This window comes from Neodiprion lecontei, chromosome 6 (genome assembly GCF_021901455.1).
Source record: "Neodiprion lecontei isolate iyNeoLeco1 chromosome 6, iyNeoLeco1.1, whole genome shotgun sequence".
Classification (NCBI taxonomy): Eukaryota; Metazoa; Arthropoda; class Insecta; order Hymenoptera; family Diprionidae; genus Neodiprion; species Neodiprion lecontei.
In genome coordinates, this window is record NC_060265.1 from 7069988 (window position 1) to 7090972 (window position 20985).

Sequence of the window (20985 nt, forward strand, 5' to 3'; positions counted from 1 at the left end):
ATACCGCGGTTCAAAAATTAAAACACAACGAATCGGATTATTTGCCGTGAAAAAGCGTCACGCGGGCGAGCGGTGAATAATAAAGAGAATCGAGGAGGCGAAAAGAAATAAAAAAAAAAACGGCACAAAAGTTTTTGAAACGAGGATGAGAGAGGAGAGAGGGAAAGAGGGAAAGAAAGGAACACAATTCGCGGATTTATTACGTGTTCAAGCCTTGCCGCAGGTACGGTGAACCTTTATTTTATCGCGATTACGCGAGTTTCTTGCTTGAATATTTATATCTGCGTATTACATGCGTACGCACAGGTATACGTATCGTAGGTCGAAGTAACATTGCACTAATGGACGTACATATGACAATTGTGTACGCAAAGTGAGAAATTTTTATGCTTTTTTTTCTTTTCTTTATACACACACCGACGTAGAGAATTGGCGAAAAATTTTTTCTCCGTTTCACAGCGTCGCACATTTTCTTGTATACAATACGTAGGCCTATGCGTGCACGTGTATATGTATATGTATGTATATGTATACACGTGCCTATATGAAAATCAATCAAGAGTCAAACGGTGCCCGAGAGCCTCATCTTGGAGTAAAATCCTCCGTTCTCCTGACTCTGACGGCGGTCGCGGCATCGGAGAAGATTCAAGAAACAAGACTGAAAGAATGAACGAGAAGAGAAAAGAGAACGAGACTCGGAATGAAAAGAGAATATAAAAAGATAAGGAGGAGGGAAAAATCAAAGGAAAGAAAAGACGCTGCAACAGATATAGTACCTGTACCATAATAATATCTAAGTATAATAAAAATGAGAGAGAGAGAAAGAGAGGGAGGGAGAGAAGGTAAGGTATACAAAAGAAGAAACAGAAAAATCTGAGAGAAAAGAAGAGAAAAAGAAGAGGAGCAAAGTAGAAAAAAAAATACAAGGAAAAAAAAAACCTCTCGCTTCACGGAGAGTCAAGTTGTTGGGCAAGGCTCCTTATTTACTTTATTACAGCCTCCAGAGTCCAGTAACGGTATCGGGTCGGCTCGTTTCCCGCACTCCTCACCCCCTTTCGCCACTCTCTCTCTCTCTCTCTCCTCCCATCCTCCAGCATCTTCTTCTTCTTCTTCTTCTTCTCGTTCCTCCTCCACCATTCCCGACGTTCCTCTCTTTAACAAATTCTTCTGTATCGATTCATCCCAAAGGGCTAGCGGCATAGTGGTGGTAGTAGTGGTGGTAGTTGTACAGCTCCACTTCAGCTGTCGTCTCGATCGTTTCTGTTCCTCCTCCACGCTCACATTACACCTATATATATTGTGTACGTACGTATACCGGCTCTCTCCGCCCATCTGGTTGGATTATTTGGGTATTTTAGACAAAAAAATAAGAAAAAGAAAAAAAAATTAAAAAAGATTCCGCCTTGCCTCGACTCGCGAATCGTTAATTTTTATCTCGTCGTTTTCTCACCTTTCGCTTGAACTGTGAGCTGGATCGATTTTGGGGAAAATATAAAATATGAGGGACGAGTAAAGTCAAAGTATGGTATCGCAGACGTTGAGGTAACCAAGTGGAGAAAGAAAAATAACTTTTTTATATATTCGGAATATGTAATCCGTCAAGGAGTTGAATTTAGAAAATATAAGTGTATAATTTTGAAATGCTTCGTAGCCATTTACTGAATTATGTAATTTCAATGACTTCTATGGCAAGTTCCGTAATAACAATTTTTGCCAAAAATGTATCGTTGCAATAACATTACCAACTTCAACCGCGCAAGGAAGTAAATCACGTAAATGGGACGCGAGAAATAAACTGTATCATCCAAGTCGACGGTTTGCGCGTAGGTGCGAATAATTTATTACGATATAATTCGACGTGTAGGCGCAGAAAATTGAGCTCAATTTTTGGCTTTCGCATTTTTCATAATGAACGAAAAAAAACCATCCAGGTATACATGTGCAGATATAACAAAGTAGAGAAGCGTAAAATAATCGGGTCATTTTTTTTTTCTCCAGTTCGACTGAAAGAGTTTATAATTGGGGATACGTTACAAGCAATTGGTTTTCACTAATCTTGTAATACATATACGGAGAATTTGTTTTGGTTATTTCAATTTTTCATTTCTGGATTTTGATTGAAATTTCGTGATAGCTGAAGGAAACATCAAAATTACTAACAAAGAATTGTTAATTGGTTGAAAAACTAGTAAGAAGAAATTAGCGTTTTGCCTGCCCACTCTGATTTTGGTTTCGATAATTTTGGTTACACAATTTATGTAATTGTTGAAACAACAATATAAGAAATTACGGACGAAATCCAAGAGGGTGAGGGTCAGACCCTAGTCGAATTGACGTGGAATGCCCCATATATATAACGTACATCACATTGGCGTACTTTCTGCACTTCATTTCATCATTTTTGATTTCTGTAGGGTAATAAGCGTAGATACGAAATTTTTTCGTGGAAGGACCAAGTAGAATAATAGCTGCGGACAAAATGCTGAAAGAAAATAGAGGAGGATGGCATGTTTGGTCCAGGCCGGCGTATAAGCACGAGTACATTCTCGTGGAATAAGAATTTAGAAATCCGTGCCCAAGTTATTTACGAGCGATGGCCGGTTTGGCGGTCATCTTAACGCGTTGTAACAGGTATAATTCCCGAACGCCTTACACCTCGATGATATCCCGAGGACTGCTTATACCGAGACAGCGATTAGAGCCGTGATAATGCGATCCCACGTTTAAATTTCATGAGAATATAAAATTTCTGTCGCGTTGTATTTTTTAACTCTCTTTACATAATTAGAAATCGGAAACAATTTTAAATTTATAATATAATAACGTTATATTATAAGAGATTTCTCTTCAATTTTTTTTTATTTAAACCTTAACGATTGATCGATGAATAAAACCTACATCTGTTCACTTTAAAAATTCATTATTTTGGAGATAAGAATTTCTTTTCTATATTGCAGATTATATGATTCAATTTCTTCTCACCGATTTCCTGCCTTCGTAAAAAAAAAAAAAAAAACGTCTAGTTCCTTTCCTTATGTTGAAATCTTTTCTGAAATTAGATGATCGACTGGAGGCAAAAAAAAAATTGATACATAGTACGCGTACAATAGAAAGTATACGATTATCGATTTCATGGTATATACAATATAATCCATTTATTTTATCATTTCATCGTGGAAATGTACAAACTTGTTGATCTTGTAGAAAGAAATCTTCTCGGAAACCGGGTTGAACGAGTTTACTATGAATAAATTTCAAAAAATTTCGCATGGTTGTAACATATGATATAATCGTGTATTGATCTAACTGGATTTTTATTCGAACGTTTTAAAAAAAAACTTTTATAGCTTTGAAAAACAGATTTTTATTAAACGGTTTCAAAACGTGATCATCGATTTAACAAACGACGATACGGAAAAGAAAAATTTACTCCGATTATAGTGATTGTATACTAAAGAAGAAGAGATCAAAGTCTTCGATCAACGCGAGGAATCTTATTCACAGAGAGAGAATTGAAAATTTTACTTGCTAGGGGAAAATGATGCGATAATTCTGTGAACCACAATCGGAGACAACCTTATTTGCTTCTCTTCGTCGCAATCAATGTTCCGTTTGGCTAATTGGAACCCCGGGAATTGAAAAAATTCGGCCAAGACATCGTAGCTTAAAATAACAAGATATCTCCGTTTTCCCGTCACATTCGACCATCCGTCGATCTAACGGATAATTTTGTCAGTTAGAATAATTGAAAAAAATCATTTTCTAGCCTTTGCAACATCATGAAATATCAAACAGAATCATTCGAATTGTGGCGCCAGAGTTAAAAAGAACAGAATATTTGAAAGAAAAAACAGTGTTCATATTCTGCATGGAAAATGATTCGAATGGAGACGTTACTTGTGGTAACATAATTTTTGTTCTCGGAGGTGGAATTTTTGGTCGAATGATAGCGAAGACGCAGCGTTAAAATTGAAATATGATAAACCGATCAAAAATACTTCAGCGAAACGATTTATACCTACGCCCGATTGAAGATTGGCCAAATTCTTGACGCGCGCGACACGCACGATCATATTCGTGCACCTATAATAGCCACATAATAACGAATTACATTGCGTGTAACAATTTTTGTCAGAAAAAGAAGGAGAAAGATAATGACGACGATGACGACGGTGATTAATTTATCACGCCTTGGAATGCCTTTGGCAAAAATGACAAGGAAAAGATGAAACACATAGAGCGAAATAAAAATGACAAAGGCAAGAAGTGACGAATGAAGAAAACTAAGTCCAGCAAGACAGCGAAGCATGCAAATTATCAGATTAAACGAGGAAAACATAAGCATGACAATAAGATAGATAAGGTTGAGAAACGAGTAAAGTAAAGTAACAAATCATAAAAGGACAGCAAACTAGAACCAAAGAGACTCAAGCATCAAAAAGATAACAGTAGCAGCGTGATCGCGATGCTGGGTCCAGTAAGTAAGAACGAGAAGTCGGGGCTTGTTAAACGAAAAAAAGATAGAGAGAGGGGAAAGAGTTGGAATTTCGGGAATATGAGGCGGCACGCACGGCTCATAATTCCCTGGGTTCGCGTATCGTGCATAATGTATAAAAGCGCGAGAGGCGAGATCAGCCGAGAAGAACGAATTGAAGCGACGCGCGCGCGCAGATCTCGGTTGACAGCAGCTGGTTTTGGTCCAGCGTTAAGTGCTCTCCCGCCTCCCGCCTCCCGCCACCCTGATTTACGTTCGCTCACCTGTTCATCCGTTTCAAGAGTGGCCCAGTTGCCGAGTCTTTCCGGCTGCCTCTTCCCTCTTCCCTCTTCCTCCTCCCACCTCGCGCTCTCCGTTCGAGCCTGCTATCCTAACGTCCGTCCCGCTGGGCCAGGGCCGAGACCAAGACCGAGATCTTACGGGTAGAGAGAAGAGGTCGCTGGACCATCCACCCATGATTTATATCCGCGGTTAGGTTCGACTGACCGACCGGCGAACGGACGGACGAACGGAATCCGCACCTCCGTCTTCTTTCTTACACGTCACGATACACCTGATCGTCTCTCGAGTCGCGCTTAACTGCTTACTCGACGTAACGGAGGAGGCGAAAGAGAGAAAAAAAGAGAGAGAAAGAGAGAGAGAGAGAGAATTTCGGGGCATTTTATTTGACTTGGATCGAATTTACCATGGAATAGAAAATAATACCTATAAAGTTGTTCCGTTTTTTAAAATTCATTATACCGTCGATTTAACGTTTCGCAAATAATTCGTTCGCGGAATTATTTTATTACGTAATTATTTTCTCTTGCACAGTGCAATTGTGAATGATTAACGAGGAATACAAAAAAATTATAATTGTACCGCTTTTTTTTAAGAATTATCTAGTGTCGGAAAAAATTTCACGCATACTCCCTAGACAGATAAGTATAATTATTAGGCTCGTTACGGTTGGAAACATTTCATTTCTATGTCGCACATGCTATGAGGTGATAATTATTAAGATGAGACTATATATTCCGGGTCAGTTTACCGCAGAACCGACAGTCGTATAATAAATAATTTTTACGTGTGGCGATTATTTGCAAATTTTTCTGTATTGTAACTGTATAATGTACACATATATATATATGTATATATGCGAAATTTCCGATTATGCGATACAAGTTTCGGAAAGACGTAACTTTCGAAGTTTGTCAGAAAATGATAAATGTAACTTGATTTGTATGTAATATAATTAATACATTGGTTATAATTACTGCAACTAATACTTATTGGTTTCATTTGCGACTATAAAAATGCCCGTTCATCATTCTACGGTATTCCTTCCTACGGTAAAAGTTTAATAATAAGAAGAATATCATCGGACTACGTACGTGAGTATAACACAAGCGTCGTAAAAGATATGCGAATGCATAAGGCGATGGAAGTAAGTTTTGAATAGTAAGTTCCTGATGTTTGCGCATCAATCGCAAGACGTATATTTACCGAATAATAATACAACGAAGTCCGGTATAACATGAGCATCGTCTAGGTGTGTTAGATTTTTGTACACGTATATAACGGCGTTACTAGTCGACGTTATTATTATTAGTGTTATTATTATTATTATTATTATTATTCCTCTTAATTTTTTTTTTACGGTAATACTCAAAGTGCAGCTACATTTCCGTAATCTGATCGTACAGGTACGTGCGTACATATACATATATTTATATCTAGAAATATAATTCATGCATAATTTTGAGGTAAGCGTACAATAATAAGCCGGTACTCTAGTATATAATGATATTTACTCGTCAATTACTCAAGATTAGTAAATCAACATATCAACGGATTTCTCGATTGCTCAAGTTTTTTCTACGCGCTGGTGTTCCCGAAAATTTCCGAAGGCTATGCCCAGCAATGCTCTTTCGAAACGACAGATTTCAGTGGTTACAGTGTATCGTGTTTGGCTCTATGCGGCAGCATAATCGTTATACGTATGATACATATCTGCTTCGTATCACAGACGTAATAGGCATGGTACGAAAACAATTGGAGAAAATCTTGCGAAAAGTTCTACGCGTCGATATTATTTATCCATTACAGCTGGTATCAACCCGAAGATGATCGTCCGCGGTGCAAAGGTTCGTTTAAAATTTTATAATAAAATACCCGCGTCTCGCATGATATCCCATAAGCTTAATAAATCGATGAGAAAATAATGGAAAAATAAGAAGATCTGCGTAAACTGAGTAAGATTAAAACGAGCAGAGAATAAAACGGTAGTATACGTGTATGTACGCGCGCGCGCGTGTGTGTGTGTGTGCATATAAAGCATTAAAGCGTTAATCTCGCGGGTAGTGGACAAGATAATGCTCGCGAGTCGAAGTCGGCTTTAACGTGAGACGGCTTTGAGCCGCGGCCATTTATCTCCTCTTTAAATCGATTTGTATGCTAATCCCGGTGAAATCCGCCTAGCCGCGTACCAACCAACATAAAACTAAGGAGGCCTACAAAACTCGCCTCCTGAGATTCCAGATAATATATACCTGACTAATTAGGCTCGACCTATGCATCCCCCCCCCCCCACCCTTCTCATCGCCCCTTCAACACTTACGACTATTTTCGGAAGGTCCAGTCCACCGATCAACGCGCGTCATTCGGCATAATTATTGTACGAGGTGCTGCTGGGAAAATTGAGGAAACGGTGAAAAACGACACGAGTTTCGTCTTACGCTGCGGTGTAACATGTTCCCTGGCTAGTTGAATCTCCTTACGATCCTAGGATGATGCACGAAACTTTTAACGCCGGATAAAAAAGGATCTGTCGCATCGATGGCCGTTAGACCGTGATCAATCGTGATTACTCCACGTTGTACCGACGGCTGCTCTACACCTGTTACAAAAGGCAACGATTCGGCAAAAAATAACATATTTGCGAAGCTCCGATTGTTTAAATTTCGAGGTTTGAAATATTATATAGCTATACGTAAGCGTGGTAAATTCAACTCGAAACAACTTTGTTATTTATTTATTTTTTTCACCCAAAGCTTTCGTCATATTATCCGTTGAATCTTGTTGTCGGATGAAGTATTTTTCGTATAATCAAGTTCGTTGACACGCAGAGTCTCTGCAGGTGTAAAAAATCACGTATACTTTTAATAATTGTAATGTTACCGTGACATTTTGAATTATAGAATTTAAGTCAGGGGGAAAAGCTTTGACACTCGACGTGGGACGATTCTCTTGGTTTTGAGCCGCAGACACGATTATACCTGTAGGTATGACTGATTTGTTTAACGGTTCAATTAACAGCGTGAAGAATTATATACACGCTGCTAAATGTCGTTTACAAAAATTACGCACAAGGCGTAGCTGCAGGTTAAATACTACGTATACATTATGACACACGTACGTGTACTATACGCGCGAGTATGATAAATAACATTCAATTATGTACGAGAAAGTTATAATTTATTGACGTAATGAAACGGGTATCATTTGTAAGTTCGTTATAAAACGTTTTAAGCTCTTTACGGTACATTGCAAGGCACGTTATTGTACCGTTTTGTTAAGAGCGCGAAACTTTGCAGTGCTAAAACTTCGAAGCTGACTTCGATTGAGGCAATTTTTAAAAATCGTAAGAATAAACGATAAATTAATCCTGTTACTTCCTCATTCATTCCAGAGAAAATAACAAGACTCAATTTACAGTCTTGAGTTTCGTTTTGTATCTGCAAGGTTTTACCACATCCAATACAATCAAAGTTCGCTGCACTTGCATGATTTGTTTGCGCGCGCGTATCATCTGTAAAAAATAAAACCTATTTTATCCGAGTAGGAAAATTAATTATATTCACCGAAGAAATAAATTACAGGTATAATTCCAGCAGAGTGTCCGTGAATCGTAAAAAGAAATTCTTTTTCCTCACCGAACAACGTTCAATTCCGTGAAACTAAATTTATTCGATTGAACTTTTCCTCAATTATTCCCGAGTTTTGTTGTTTTTTTTTTTTTTTTGTTTTTTTTATTCAGCATATCGTACGTGAGGAATCAACAATATTAAACGTCTGTTCATGCGTACAATAATTATTAATCGTCTTATTGCACGTAAACGGGATGAATAGATATTTGCGAACCTCGAGAAACTAACATTCACCGATTTATGCTCAATTGTATTCGGTATTGCTCATAATCCTTTGAAAGGAAATTATTCAACTGTCCAAAGTACGGCTTAAACGGATGTAAATATAACGATAAACGGCGGGTGCTGTACGAGGGTACTGGGATGCATGCCCCGCGACCTTTGAATCGGATGAAAAATATCTCGAATCGCCTCACGGCCTCTAATTATTACCGAAATTTACGGCGTTCATTCGTCAGATCACGAAACGGCGATGCCACTCGGCGATTGAGCAACGCGACTGACTGAAAACCTTTTGAACAAAAAAAAAAAAAAAAAAAAGAAAAAAAAAATTCATCCTCCGCTCAGGATTATTATATTTTATTATTCTCACAAATATTATTCACCGGTCCCTTGATCACTTTTCCGCCTCCCGATCGACCGGCACGAATTGAAATCGTGAGTTTTTCAAACGCTTTACGACCTCAAGAGAAATATATAATAATACAAATATTACGTACCTACTGCATATAGGTATGTAAATGTGAGTAAAAAGAAAAAAAAAAAAAGTTGTGGCTCAGTTAGTTTTCTTTCTTTTTTATTTTATTTTTTTCTTTTTAACTCTATTCCGAACCTTCTTACTCTTAGTGTCTTTCCGTGTAAGGCACAGGTGCATTACAGCGCTGTGTTTCCAAATCTTGATATTCATTTAACAAGGATCATAACGGAGATCGTTATCACGCTACACCTTTCTCGTATGCATGTATGTATGTATACATATTATAATACACGGCGCACGCACCGAGAGTTTTATAATAGTGATAAACAGAGGTAGTTTTTTAACGTCGCTTATACTGTTACCGTATATATATATATTATACAGGTAAAAATGGTGTGCTTTTTTTTTCGTTCTTTCACAAAAATTTCTCATTCTTCCTCCTTCTCATTCCCGGCTCGAAAATGCATTTTTTCGACGCATATATTATATTATTATTATACATTATATATATATAGTTGAAATATTTCACCATATTTCCAAAGTGTATGCTTATTGAATTTCTTAGCGAGTGACGCAGGCGTGAATCACTTACCGGTAAATACAATAACGTGCGAATGTTAAACGGGTAGAAGCGAGTGAATGTCTTTCGTGTGACGATAATTTTTTACTGCATATATATATATATATATGCGTACTATACTTAGTTCTTCCTAATCATATTATTACGAAAACGGAATTCTGGTTGCAGCATCACTCCGGTCAGCAACAGAACGAAAAGGATAACAGATATGACGAAAGTTTATACAACATAATTCACTCGCAGATATTTTCCGCAGAAAATTTCGGGGGCAGCTTAAGAAAGATTACGGGTTACGTAAAATTTTCTTAGCAGGTTCTCGACTACGATATTCAAATGGTAGACGCGTATATTTTACGGACGGACCGTTGTTGTTATCATCCGTACGCGTCTTTGAGAAAATTCATCAATTCAGGAATGCAAATAGCGACAGAATCTATTACACGTTGTTATATGTATACCTAAAGCATGTACGCGTGTTTGCAGAATTCTTATTTTTATTCTCTCGTTCCATCCGAAAGGTTGACGAGAAAGAAGATCTCGATGATTTGTTCGCTCGTATAAATGTGTAAAAATAGCGATACGGAGATAGAATAAAAAAGAAAATTGGGTGAAAAAAGAATTTTCGAAAGATAAAAACGAAAATTGCGACACGTCATACATAAATTAGGCTCTTTTGCGTCCGGCGGTGTCACTTTGGTGACATAAGAATTCAGAAAGCGTAACGCGCAGATCAAACAGATCTGCGAAATATAACGAGAGCGGGGTAAACAAGCATATATCTATCGTACATCCTCTCCTCCGCGTATTATAGGTATGCCTACCTACCGGTATGAAAAACGCTAAACGACCGGCGATCATCACTCACTTTAATTGATTGCTGTAACCCGGCTTTGAATGCCTATCATCCCCGGCCGTGGTGTGAAAATATGACATTATTATAATATGTTACAACGTCGTCGAGATAAAAATTCCAAGCGCGTTTATACGTACGTCACGCATATTATACGAATCGCGGAGAGAGAGAGAAAGACGAATGACGAATTTTTCGCTCTCTGTCGCAGGTACACAAATCTACGTACAATATCTATGTATAGACGATCCCGATGACGATTTAACCGTTCACAGATTCCCGGCGATCCCATCGACCGGATTTCTATTCCCATCGATTTAATGAAGATCGATGACCGCGCGGACCAAGGCTCGATTATTTTATACTTACCCGCGAAATCCGTGGGCGTAACGAAGATCCTCGATATCTAAAACACGTGTTCGACGATTTTTCCTACATTTCATGCCTCGTAAATTTTTGCTCCTCGGAAAATTATATTTTCAGTATAATAACCGCGACGAAAAAATTAATAACAAAAAGTCCAAGAAAAATCCGTCGCGACTAAACGCTTGGATTGCGTACGTCTATAATATAATATAACGCAAAATCCGAAAATTTTCTACTACAAACATGCTTCTCCTTTTTGTCGCACACGAAAAACTTCTTTCCTTTGCTGCACGGGAATAAAATAATCGCGCGTGCCCTGCGACGAATAAGTAAAATAAGAAAAAAGAAAAATATATCGCAACCTTTTACCGAGTTTGGTTTTATACCGCGGCTCAACAACGTCTCCGGCCAATTAGTGGAGGCCTAATGCCCGTCTACCTCCCTCCGGGTTTACATCGTGTATTAGAAACGGGAACTTTAACCTGGCTTACGTATCCTTGGACAGTGCGGAACGAGTATTGAAAGTTACAACCCTAAACAGGTATGATTTATGTGCATTTACTTACACACTGTATTACGGGTATGTTTGCCTCTAGGTACTTCTGGGCACATTTATCTGGGTACCTTGCGTTACAGGTTGTATACATCCACAGGTATAAGTTCTATTGCAATTTACCGCTGCTGTATAACCGATGCAGCGGCATGGCAGCAAAAGGCGGCGGCACCTGGTCGTAATTCCTCGAGTCCGCGGAATAATGTTTCTTTTCACCCTGCGCTCTTACACGTACGTACGGGATTGTTTTAACGCCGTTCAATTAACGACGTTTATCGCTCTTGACACGTTCGACTTATTATAATTTGCCGTTGTGACCGAAAATTGACTACCTTTTTGTTCCAACGTTCGTGCGAAAATTATATTTACGTACAATTGTTCGTCCTGCCGAATGATTTACGTTTAACGTTGCACGTTACACTGTAAACGAATGGAAAAAAAATTATTTGACAAACTATTGTTGTTGTTGTTGTTGTTGTTATTATTATTAACATTATCAGACATGAGACTCGGATTTGGAAAAACTGCTGCTGAGACTTGAATCGGTATTCCTTCTATTTTATTTGTTTTATTTTTTATTTTCTTGAAAGAGCAATCCGGCGTATCTAATTGGCGCGATTATCTCAGTCGAGTCGAAGAGTGCAAATATCGGCGGTACAATGAGAACGATAATCGTCCAGCTTCGTCATTCGCCTCTTTTAGCTCCATGCGTAGAGAGAATATAAGGAGAAAAACAAACGTCGGCGACGTTATAGAGTCATTACCGTTGCTCCGTTCGAATCCGCGAAGCTGCAACAGCTAGAGATAATCGATTGCAGGCCGTGCAACGGAGTGACTTTTGTCAGCGTAAAGAGCGTGCGAAAACAAAGAAAATTATTATCGCCGATCTTTTGTGCACGTAGATTTCTCTATTGCAACGACGAGGCGAATAATAATATGTGGTATGGATTCGTCGCGATTGCGCGTAACGTAATGAAAATACATATATATATATATATTAGCGAAGAAAACCTCGTTTCGCATGTATATTTTTTCGCGATTCTGCACGACGTGACAATGCGGATTACGCACTATTGTAACTTGTAATCGTATAACCGTACGAGGAGACACAAAAACGATTGCACAACTGTTGCGCAGTCGCAAGGAGATTCTTTTTATTTTTTTCCAACCGTCTGGTGCAGGATTTAAAAATGGCGACGGAGGAACTGAATCGGGTCTCGAAGAATCATCGGGACTTGGATTCGCGCAGTTTTGAGAAGATATCGGATAAAAACGAAGAGCTGCACGGTGATGAATTTTTAGACGACGACGAATATCGAGTTCGTTGGTCGTCCTCGCAGCGAAATTGCATGACGGGTTTATCGTGAATGATGTTGTTTAAAAATATTCAGACTCACCCCGTTTCTGTGCGGCAATTTCCAAGTGAATTTTTTCGTTTCTCAACGTCACAATTCCACTTCCTTGATCACAGAACGAAAAATCGCCACGAATACACGCGTTAATATCCACGATTAATATCACGCACGCGTCGTTCGATTGGCACACAATTGGTTCTTCTCTTCTCCTCAAATTCACACACGATAAACGTTTTATGTTTCATGTAAAGATCACGTGACGGTGGTCTATGTTATTATAAGCTGTGTCGATAATACGCACACTCGTATATATATATTATTCATATAAAATTATTATATCAGCGTTACGACGATTATTTGACACCGTTTTTTTTTTATCTTTGCACATACACATTTTACACACTAATTTTAAAAAGAGCAGATCAGAGGAAGAGACAGAAAGAGAGCGAGAGAGAGAGAGAGAGAAATTGAAGAAACAGAATGAAGAAAAACCAACAACGAACTAGAATTTTATGTCTTTTCACAGATCTGTAACGATCGTTTAATCATCGGGTTTATAACATCATGTGTACTATTACGTTATCGATATTATACATACGGATCGTTGTGTATTAAAGGTAGATATTATTACGTATGTATAATATATATACATATGTATAATATGTATATCATATATACGTTTTTTTTTTTTATTATCACATGTGTAATCACAAATAGTTAAAATATCGTATTATTATACACGATCATGTTAATGATCGCGAAACGTATAAAAATCGCTCAAGTGTTTCTCATCTTCGTTCAAACAATATATACTACACGTATTATTTATACTCGTGTACCTACGTATAGATTTATTAACCACCGGCACGTCGAGGGATAAAACGTAACAACATTATCAACACGGCAGGTGAATATATTTATGCACTCTCAAGATATTGTTAACCACGTTAGACGATAAAAACTAATTGAGCAAAAAAGCAGGGTTTAAAAACGTAGGAGCCGCCGAACGATGTCAAATCGACACCGAGCCGCCGTTGCTTACGGCGTACACACACGTACATGTATTATTACACATGCATGTAATATCAAACGTTTTAATATCGCGGCGAGAAAACAAACACAACTAAGCAAGCACAGCCGAATTATTCATTACACACGTTATTAAAGAGACAAACGCTCGTGTCACAACTCTCACAGGTATGCAATGATGCATGTATAAAACATAACAGAGCGAACAACGTCGGCTGATTGTGAGCGTAAGTAAGTCTCTTGCGACCGATTGCCGAAGACGAGCAAGAGAGAGAGAGACGCTTGCCTCCCGATATTATATTTCACTTCATCGAGACGATCGGCGAGGGCAGACTGACTGATCAGAGAGCCGACGGACTCTCAGCCCTCTCGCGTTGTATCTTGGGCGTCGTAGTTTCAAGGCGAGTGTCGCCGTAAGATCGCCGATCGGTGTACACAACAACGAGGGAGATCGTTATTATTTCCACCTGGCATACGATCCGCCGATCAGTTTCCTCCTTGCGGTGGTGGTGGTGTGCGGGTAGGTGTGTTATAACCGTACGCGGAGGGTTGTAAGGCTGCAAGGCGAGCGTGGCCTTCCAGAACAATTAACCCCAAAGTCTAATCGATTTAATTAGGCGTTAGAGCCGCGCCTCGCCGTCAATCCTCGAGCCGAGAAGAGAACCCCTTGTCTGCGGGTCGACGAGCAACACCAGCCGAGTTTCCCCGCTGCCGGCTCCATCCCGTGACAATATCCACGGGAGATGCGTCGTGGAAATGGTTAAGGAGGGATGGGGGTGGTGGGAGAGGGGAGGACACCCTGCTTCCTTCCTTCCTTCCTTCCTTCCTTCCTTATTTTCTTCCTTCCGGTCTCTCTTCCCTTACGAATTTGCCGCCACGGAACCTCGTGCGGCACCGGCGAGGAGCCACGTGTTTTCCGGAAAAGAGTGCGAGCAAAGATCGATCGATGTGACTCGGGTGGGTGGTAGACGACGATCTCTGGACGAGCGTTTCTTTCTATCGCAAGTTTGGTCAGTTTTATGAGGAATTGTTCATATCGGTACGACGGTTGACGACGCGTATCCTTGTGTTGAAATTGTCGATGCTACGACGACATCGATGAAAATCGGGTGGGGGAAGGAGGGGCGCGATATTTGACGCGGTCGGGGGTGATTCAACCCTCGAAAAACACACGGCGCACAGTTTATTATCAACGTATGTAAACGTAAACCGGATGATCGGCACTGTTGTAACATCGAACAACAACAACAACAACGACGACGTTGATTAGAATTAAGACGACGAGAACGACGAGGAGGAGGACGAGGAGGAGGAGGAGGAACGACGATAAACGATTTATAACAATACACAATGCCGTGCGCTCGCCGCTAGCTCGGATCTTACACTGAAGTCCAAGGTACACATACACACATGACGTCCGACCGCCTCGCCAGGTAGAAGGAGTAGTAGGCCGTGCATGGCGAGAGGGGCCGAAGAAGAGGAGGAGGAGGAGGAGTAGCGTGGAGCCAGCCGAGTGCCGAGAGTGGCGGGAGTAACAGGCACACACGCACGAGGCGAGATGAGAGGAGAGGAGAGGAGAGACAACCGACGTGTGTACGCACCTCGACGTCTCTTCCTCTCTTCCGATCCGAGGCAGCAGCAGCAGCAGCAGGCACGAGTTTAAAGTTGGGAGAAGAATTGGAAAACGCCCGATCCGACGATGCGCCGCACCTCACTTTGATCGTTGCCGTTCGTCGGCGGTTGCTTACTTGCGCATCGTCTATTAACGACAAGTAACGCGCCTTTGTGCAACATTGGGAAATAGAGTAAATAAATGAGCGAAAGAACGAGGAACGAGAAACGAAGCGCGAGGAACGGTGAGGAGTCTGACCACCTTCCTCCTCCTCCTTCCCCCTTGGCGAAGGGGGCACGCGGTGAACGGGAGTAGCGAAGAGAGGGGGAGGAGGAAGGAGGAATCGGGATGAAGTGAGGCGAGGTTGCGGACGGCGGAGCAGTCATGCAAGGTATCGTTCCTTAATGCGGCGCTCCCCTCGACGCCGCTGAATGCCCGCTGTTCCTGCTCCCGCTCCTCCCGCGATCGGATTGTTCGGCGACTCTTCTTCTTCTTCTTCTTCTTCATCTTCATCTCCTCACCTCGCCTCTCCTCTACTCACCACTTTACTCCACTCCTCTGCGGTGGGGATTATACCCACATTCATTGACCCGGGCCACTGCATCCATCCGTGCCGTGCCGTGCCGTGCAGCAGGGAGAATGCAAAGGCAAAGGCATGGAGGGACGAGGAGAAGAAGGAGGAGGAGAGGAAGAAGAAGAAGAAGAAGAAGAAGAAGATCAGGCACCGCCACCGCCGCCGTCGCGTAACGTGTCAACGAAACTGCCCACGCTCCGAGCACTTTATCGGACCCCACCAATCCTCCCCCCCCCCCCCCTCCGCCCCTTCACACCCGCCAACCGCGACTTCTCGTTCTCTCGCTCTCTTATAACACACACCGCACCGTGCTCGCGCGTTACACGTATACACGTATGTCACGTATGTGTATATAAATATACAACATACGTACGTATCTCATATATGCCTCTTCGTTTCTGGGATAGAGTATAATACACCCACCCGTACGATGCCGAACGGGCGCGACTACCTGCCTCGAGGAGAGATAATAACGTCGCATGGGTCCACCTGTCATCTCCCCTTATCTGAGTCGTGATCCGCCCATCCATCTCTTTCGGACCCGGTGTGATTTTAACCGCGGCATCTCTCATATATGTATATATAATGTGTGTAGGTATAACTATAATATACGTATACGTAATATATTATATATACGATACGTGTAACGTGCGTGCGGAGTATGACAAGTGCAGCGCAGCATCTCGCGCTTTTTTATACTACACCCCTTCGTATTTTTATATGTAGGTATGGGTGTAAAGTATACCGTAATGGGTGATACGTGCATCTTAGGTGGGTCGGAATGGGAAGGAAAAAAACGCGTCCTCGGTCGAACCTCTCGGCTGTTACGTAATTGACGCCTGATCGACGCCTGATCGACGCCTCTCCATCTCCTTACCTCCGAGAGTCCAAGTTTAATTTTGAATCTTGTGCCCAGCCGCAGTACCCCCTCCCTGTACCCCTCTGCTGATTTCTTGTACCATCGCATCGCGACGATCCGGTTAGACAAAACAAACAAGAGGCCGATACCTTCGAACATTTTTACAGGCAACGCGGTTATGCTGTGCATATCAAAGTCTGCTACAGGCGCAGAGATACAATTGTTTCACGTGTGTATCACGTAAGTAATAAATAGAATATCCTTGTTGGTATAGATATATTTAGGAAATTAGTTAGGAACTAGTGGATTTAAGGCCTTAGTTAACCCCCCGTCTTCACTGTGTAGAACTTAGCGCTGACAGCGGATATTGCAAGGCTTTCGTTGTAGCTAACTTGAAGATTTTTTTTCAAAGAATCAGCAAAAGATTTCGATCCAGAACCTGTTTGAGTATGAAATATGTATATTCTTCTGTATTGAGGAATTTTTTCGAAATTTTTTGACGGGGAATTCCCTGTAAAATAAGATTCGAACGCTAAAATGTCGACAGTGGGAACCTTGTATCAAAAAATTACAGTAGGGATGAAGGGTTAATAGTAAATATGATACAGATATATTGTACAAAAGAGAGAGAGAGAGAGTTGGACAAATAGAAAGATTAGTGGATTTCACTCGTACAAATGTGTCGTTATTTTGTGACGTGCGAAACTGATCCACAGTAATTACAATTTGCGTGGAATAACGTTGAATCGTGTTCGCAGAGAATCGAATATGAAAAAACAATACGTGCATGCAGTTATTATGAAAATAATTACACAGCGATTTACAACGACAATATTATAAGTACGTACGAGGTTGACTGGCCGTACGGAACCGGTAACAACAAAAATATTGAATCAAAGTATTTGTACGTAAACACTGGTGTGTATATTGTATTATGTTTTTGGAGTGTCGGAATAACACGCAGGACAAACAGTGTCTATAATCAAATAATTGTACACCGGGCGGTTGTCCTGCAGTAACAATCGGGTAATCGTGTTTGACCGTATTTATCACCTGTGTAATACTTGGTGTGAAAATTACAGATCGTGGAAAATCAGTAGTAAATTTATTTTGCGCAAATAATCTTTTCATCGTGTTTACGATTCGATTACCACCGCCGACGGATTATCGTATTCTTATCGGAAAGTATGCCGCAAAAAAATTGATCGTTGTGAATGCCCAACGATTGCATGGTCCGTCATCTGCTAAAATTCAACGCGCATGCGCCACGATCCGAGAAAAGCTTTTTGCCATGGCAACCGACTGTTTCTAACCTAAAAAATTTTGAATTTTTTCAATTAAGCTCAACCGCCCTGGCGACAGACAGCTTTTCTCGGATCGTGGTGCATGCGCGTTGAGATCTAGCAGACTACGGACCATGCAATCGTTAGAAATTCACTCCGTATACACAATATTATAATATATGTCCGAGTTTCAGCGGGACTTACATACGTACGTATTGTATTAACGGCTAACTCGCGTAAATAGAAACGTCTCGCGTCGCGATTCTCGTACACAACCCGTTGTTACAATACACAGGTTGTTTTTCACTTTCCCGAACTTGTTGTAATTCAAAACAATTCGTTCGTATATTCCTAACCGTAGAGTGTATAGACGGTGTTCCGCAGCCGTTACAGAGACCGAGAAGAAACCCGGCCTCGAAACATTTGTGCAAACACATCGAGGCCGCCGCGGCCAAATGCTCCCGTATTATGCGTGTCACAGGCGTAGGTACAACGACACACGTATGTCGCAAGCCCTCGAAGACACGATTTGACAGAGGAATCTGTATGTCGGAAAACGCGGTTTCTCCTCCACACACGAGGGTGTATATTTGCCAACGAATTCCGCAAAATTTCACGAATCGCAACGTCCGACATCTGCGCCGTCGGCGTGCAAATATATTACATTATATTATTGTGTGCCGATGTCGCGTAGATGGTGGTACAGCGACTTGGACGTAATACAAGTTCAACGCCTTTTTTCTCTTTGTAATTATGTAAAATTCGCGTAATGTACACACAAGAGGAGACGCGCGTGTGTGCGAAAACGATTCGGCTAACAGAGCGGCACGTGACTCGCTTCGGGATGTTCATGCGTGAAACGATTATTTCAGAATTTTGCAGGTGAGTATGGTTACGCGTTCGTACCTGTGTTACGTCGTACGTTACGCATCGGTCAGTTACGGATTTTCAGACGACGCATGTATCGCGCAGTCTCATTGATGGTGATTGTTGTTTAATTGTTTTGCCGATAATTTGGGAATCAACGAATGCGGGGAGTTTACTTTGTCGCATTTAAAATACACTCCCAACTATGTAACTCACTTTGGATAATCATAGAACTATTTACCACACCGACGTTTCGACGTTTCGACTCCGTTTCACTGTTTGCGCATTGTTATTACCTTTAATACATACGCGGGAGTACGTCGAGTATTTCAGCGGCAAACAAAGAATATGGAGAAAAACACCGCGACGAGACACGTGCGTGATACTGTACGGTACAATAACTTGGCTCACCAGTTTCTTGTTTTCCTTATTTATCAGAATTTTTAATTACCTTGCGTTGTTACGCCTGCTAAAGTTTTCCGAAGTATCCAAAACCGTCGTATTCCCGCTTATAACACGTCTGTCTCATTTCTCTTTCCGGGCAATATTGTACATAAATGAACACCTTGCACGTCGACTTGGGTTCTGGATCCGCAGGAACGAGCCTTACAGGCAGGAAATCACTACGGCAGGAAGAAGAGGCGTAATTTGGGTAAGTGTTCGAAATCGAACTATAAAAATTGTAACAACCTAATTTCGTCAGCTTGTCCCGCGACGGTATAAACTTGTTGAATTCGGCTTCAGTGCGTGTGTGTCGTACCTTGTCGTACACACACACAACCGATCGCCGACTTCCATCGTATAGTATAATAATCGTAAAATCCCGTATCGAACCGCACGCAGAGTGGGAAACACGTCGTTAACCGACAATTAATTATCCCGTCTATGTGTACCAAATAACTCTCATAGAGTCAGGCCGTGAGCAGTATCGTTCAATTCTCTCACGCATTTTGAGCAACAGCAGCAGCACGAAATTTAGAACGCGGCAGCTAGTCCGAAGTAACGGTCTCTGAAGCATGATAATGTTACAGGCGCGAAAATCACACTCACCAAAGTAGGTCCACACATGCCACGAATCGGGCAAAAATCGGTCCGAGTACATAAATGGAGATACATATATATACAAAGGAATCTTGCGAGAGAAAAGTGCGGCGAAAACCGATCGTTCACGAATCTCGGCGCTACCGCCTGACTTACTTCGAATCGAAGCTTCAGCCGTGCAGGGGTCGAAAGCTCTCAGTGTTCGCGGTATAATTGCGAGCGGTGCACTGAGGGCCGAGTCGACTCGCCGGCTCGTCGAGATGACAATACCGGGTTTCCTGGAGACGATCGGCTTGCAGGCCGCTGAGAGAGAGAGAGAGAGAGAGAGAGAGCGAGAAAGATATACATATGTATATATATATATATATATATATATAGAGAGAGAGAGAGAGTGTACGTCCATTAGAAAAGCAAGGTCCTCTGTCCGCCGGCGTAGCACGAAAGCGCAAAGTGTCCGAACGGCCGGGTACGACCGCATTGATAATTCGATGAAGCCTCTCCGACGCCCCTCGTCGTTACCTTATTGATTGCTGCATTGTCACCCCGCAGCATCTTCCCCGGTCCGTAGCCGCGAGGCTTTCATCCGCCTCGTCTTGGAAATTGATTCGGAAATTTCTGACCGAATGGAAGTAAAGACGATCGGACGATTCGACCGATTTCTCCATAACCGTTCCCCGCCTGTGCGTTACGTAGCTCTATCGGGCGACACTCCGGCGTATTTATACCGTTTGCGAGACGACGACGACGACGACGCGACGATGATGATGACGATGACGACGATCACGATGACGACGATGTTGCATCGTCTCCGCCGCGTTTTGTACGCCGGATGTAATAAGCTGAAAAAATATTATTTTTATCTCTAAGCGAGATACCCGTTTGCGTAAGCTCCACCTCCCCCCCCCCCCCCTTCTCC

At 41.5% G+C, this 20985-nt stretch overlaps 1 protein-coding gene across 1 annotated transcript in view; it reads right to left on the reverse strand.

Annotated features, from left to right (window-relative positions):
- Nucleotides 1-15354, reverse strand: part of LOC107222776 (transcription factor Sox-5) — a 137924-nt gene extending 122570 nt beyond the window's left edge. The window contains exon 1 of the mRNA XM_046742783.1: nucleotides 12847-15354. The gene's annotated coding sequence lies outside the window, so the exon portion shown is untranslated. The remainder of the gene's footprint in view (nucleotides 1-12846) is intronic.
- Nucleotides 15355-20985: the final 5631 nt, after the last annotated feature.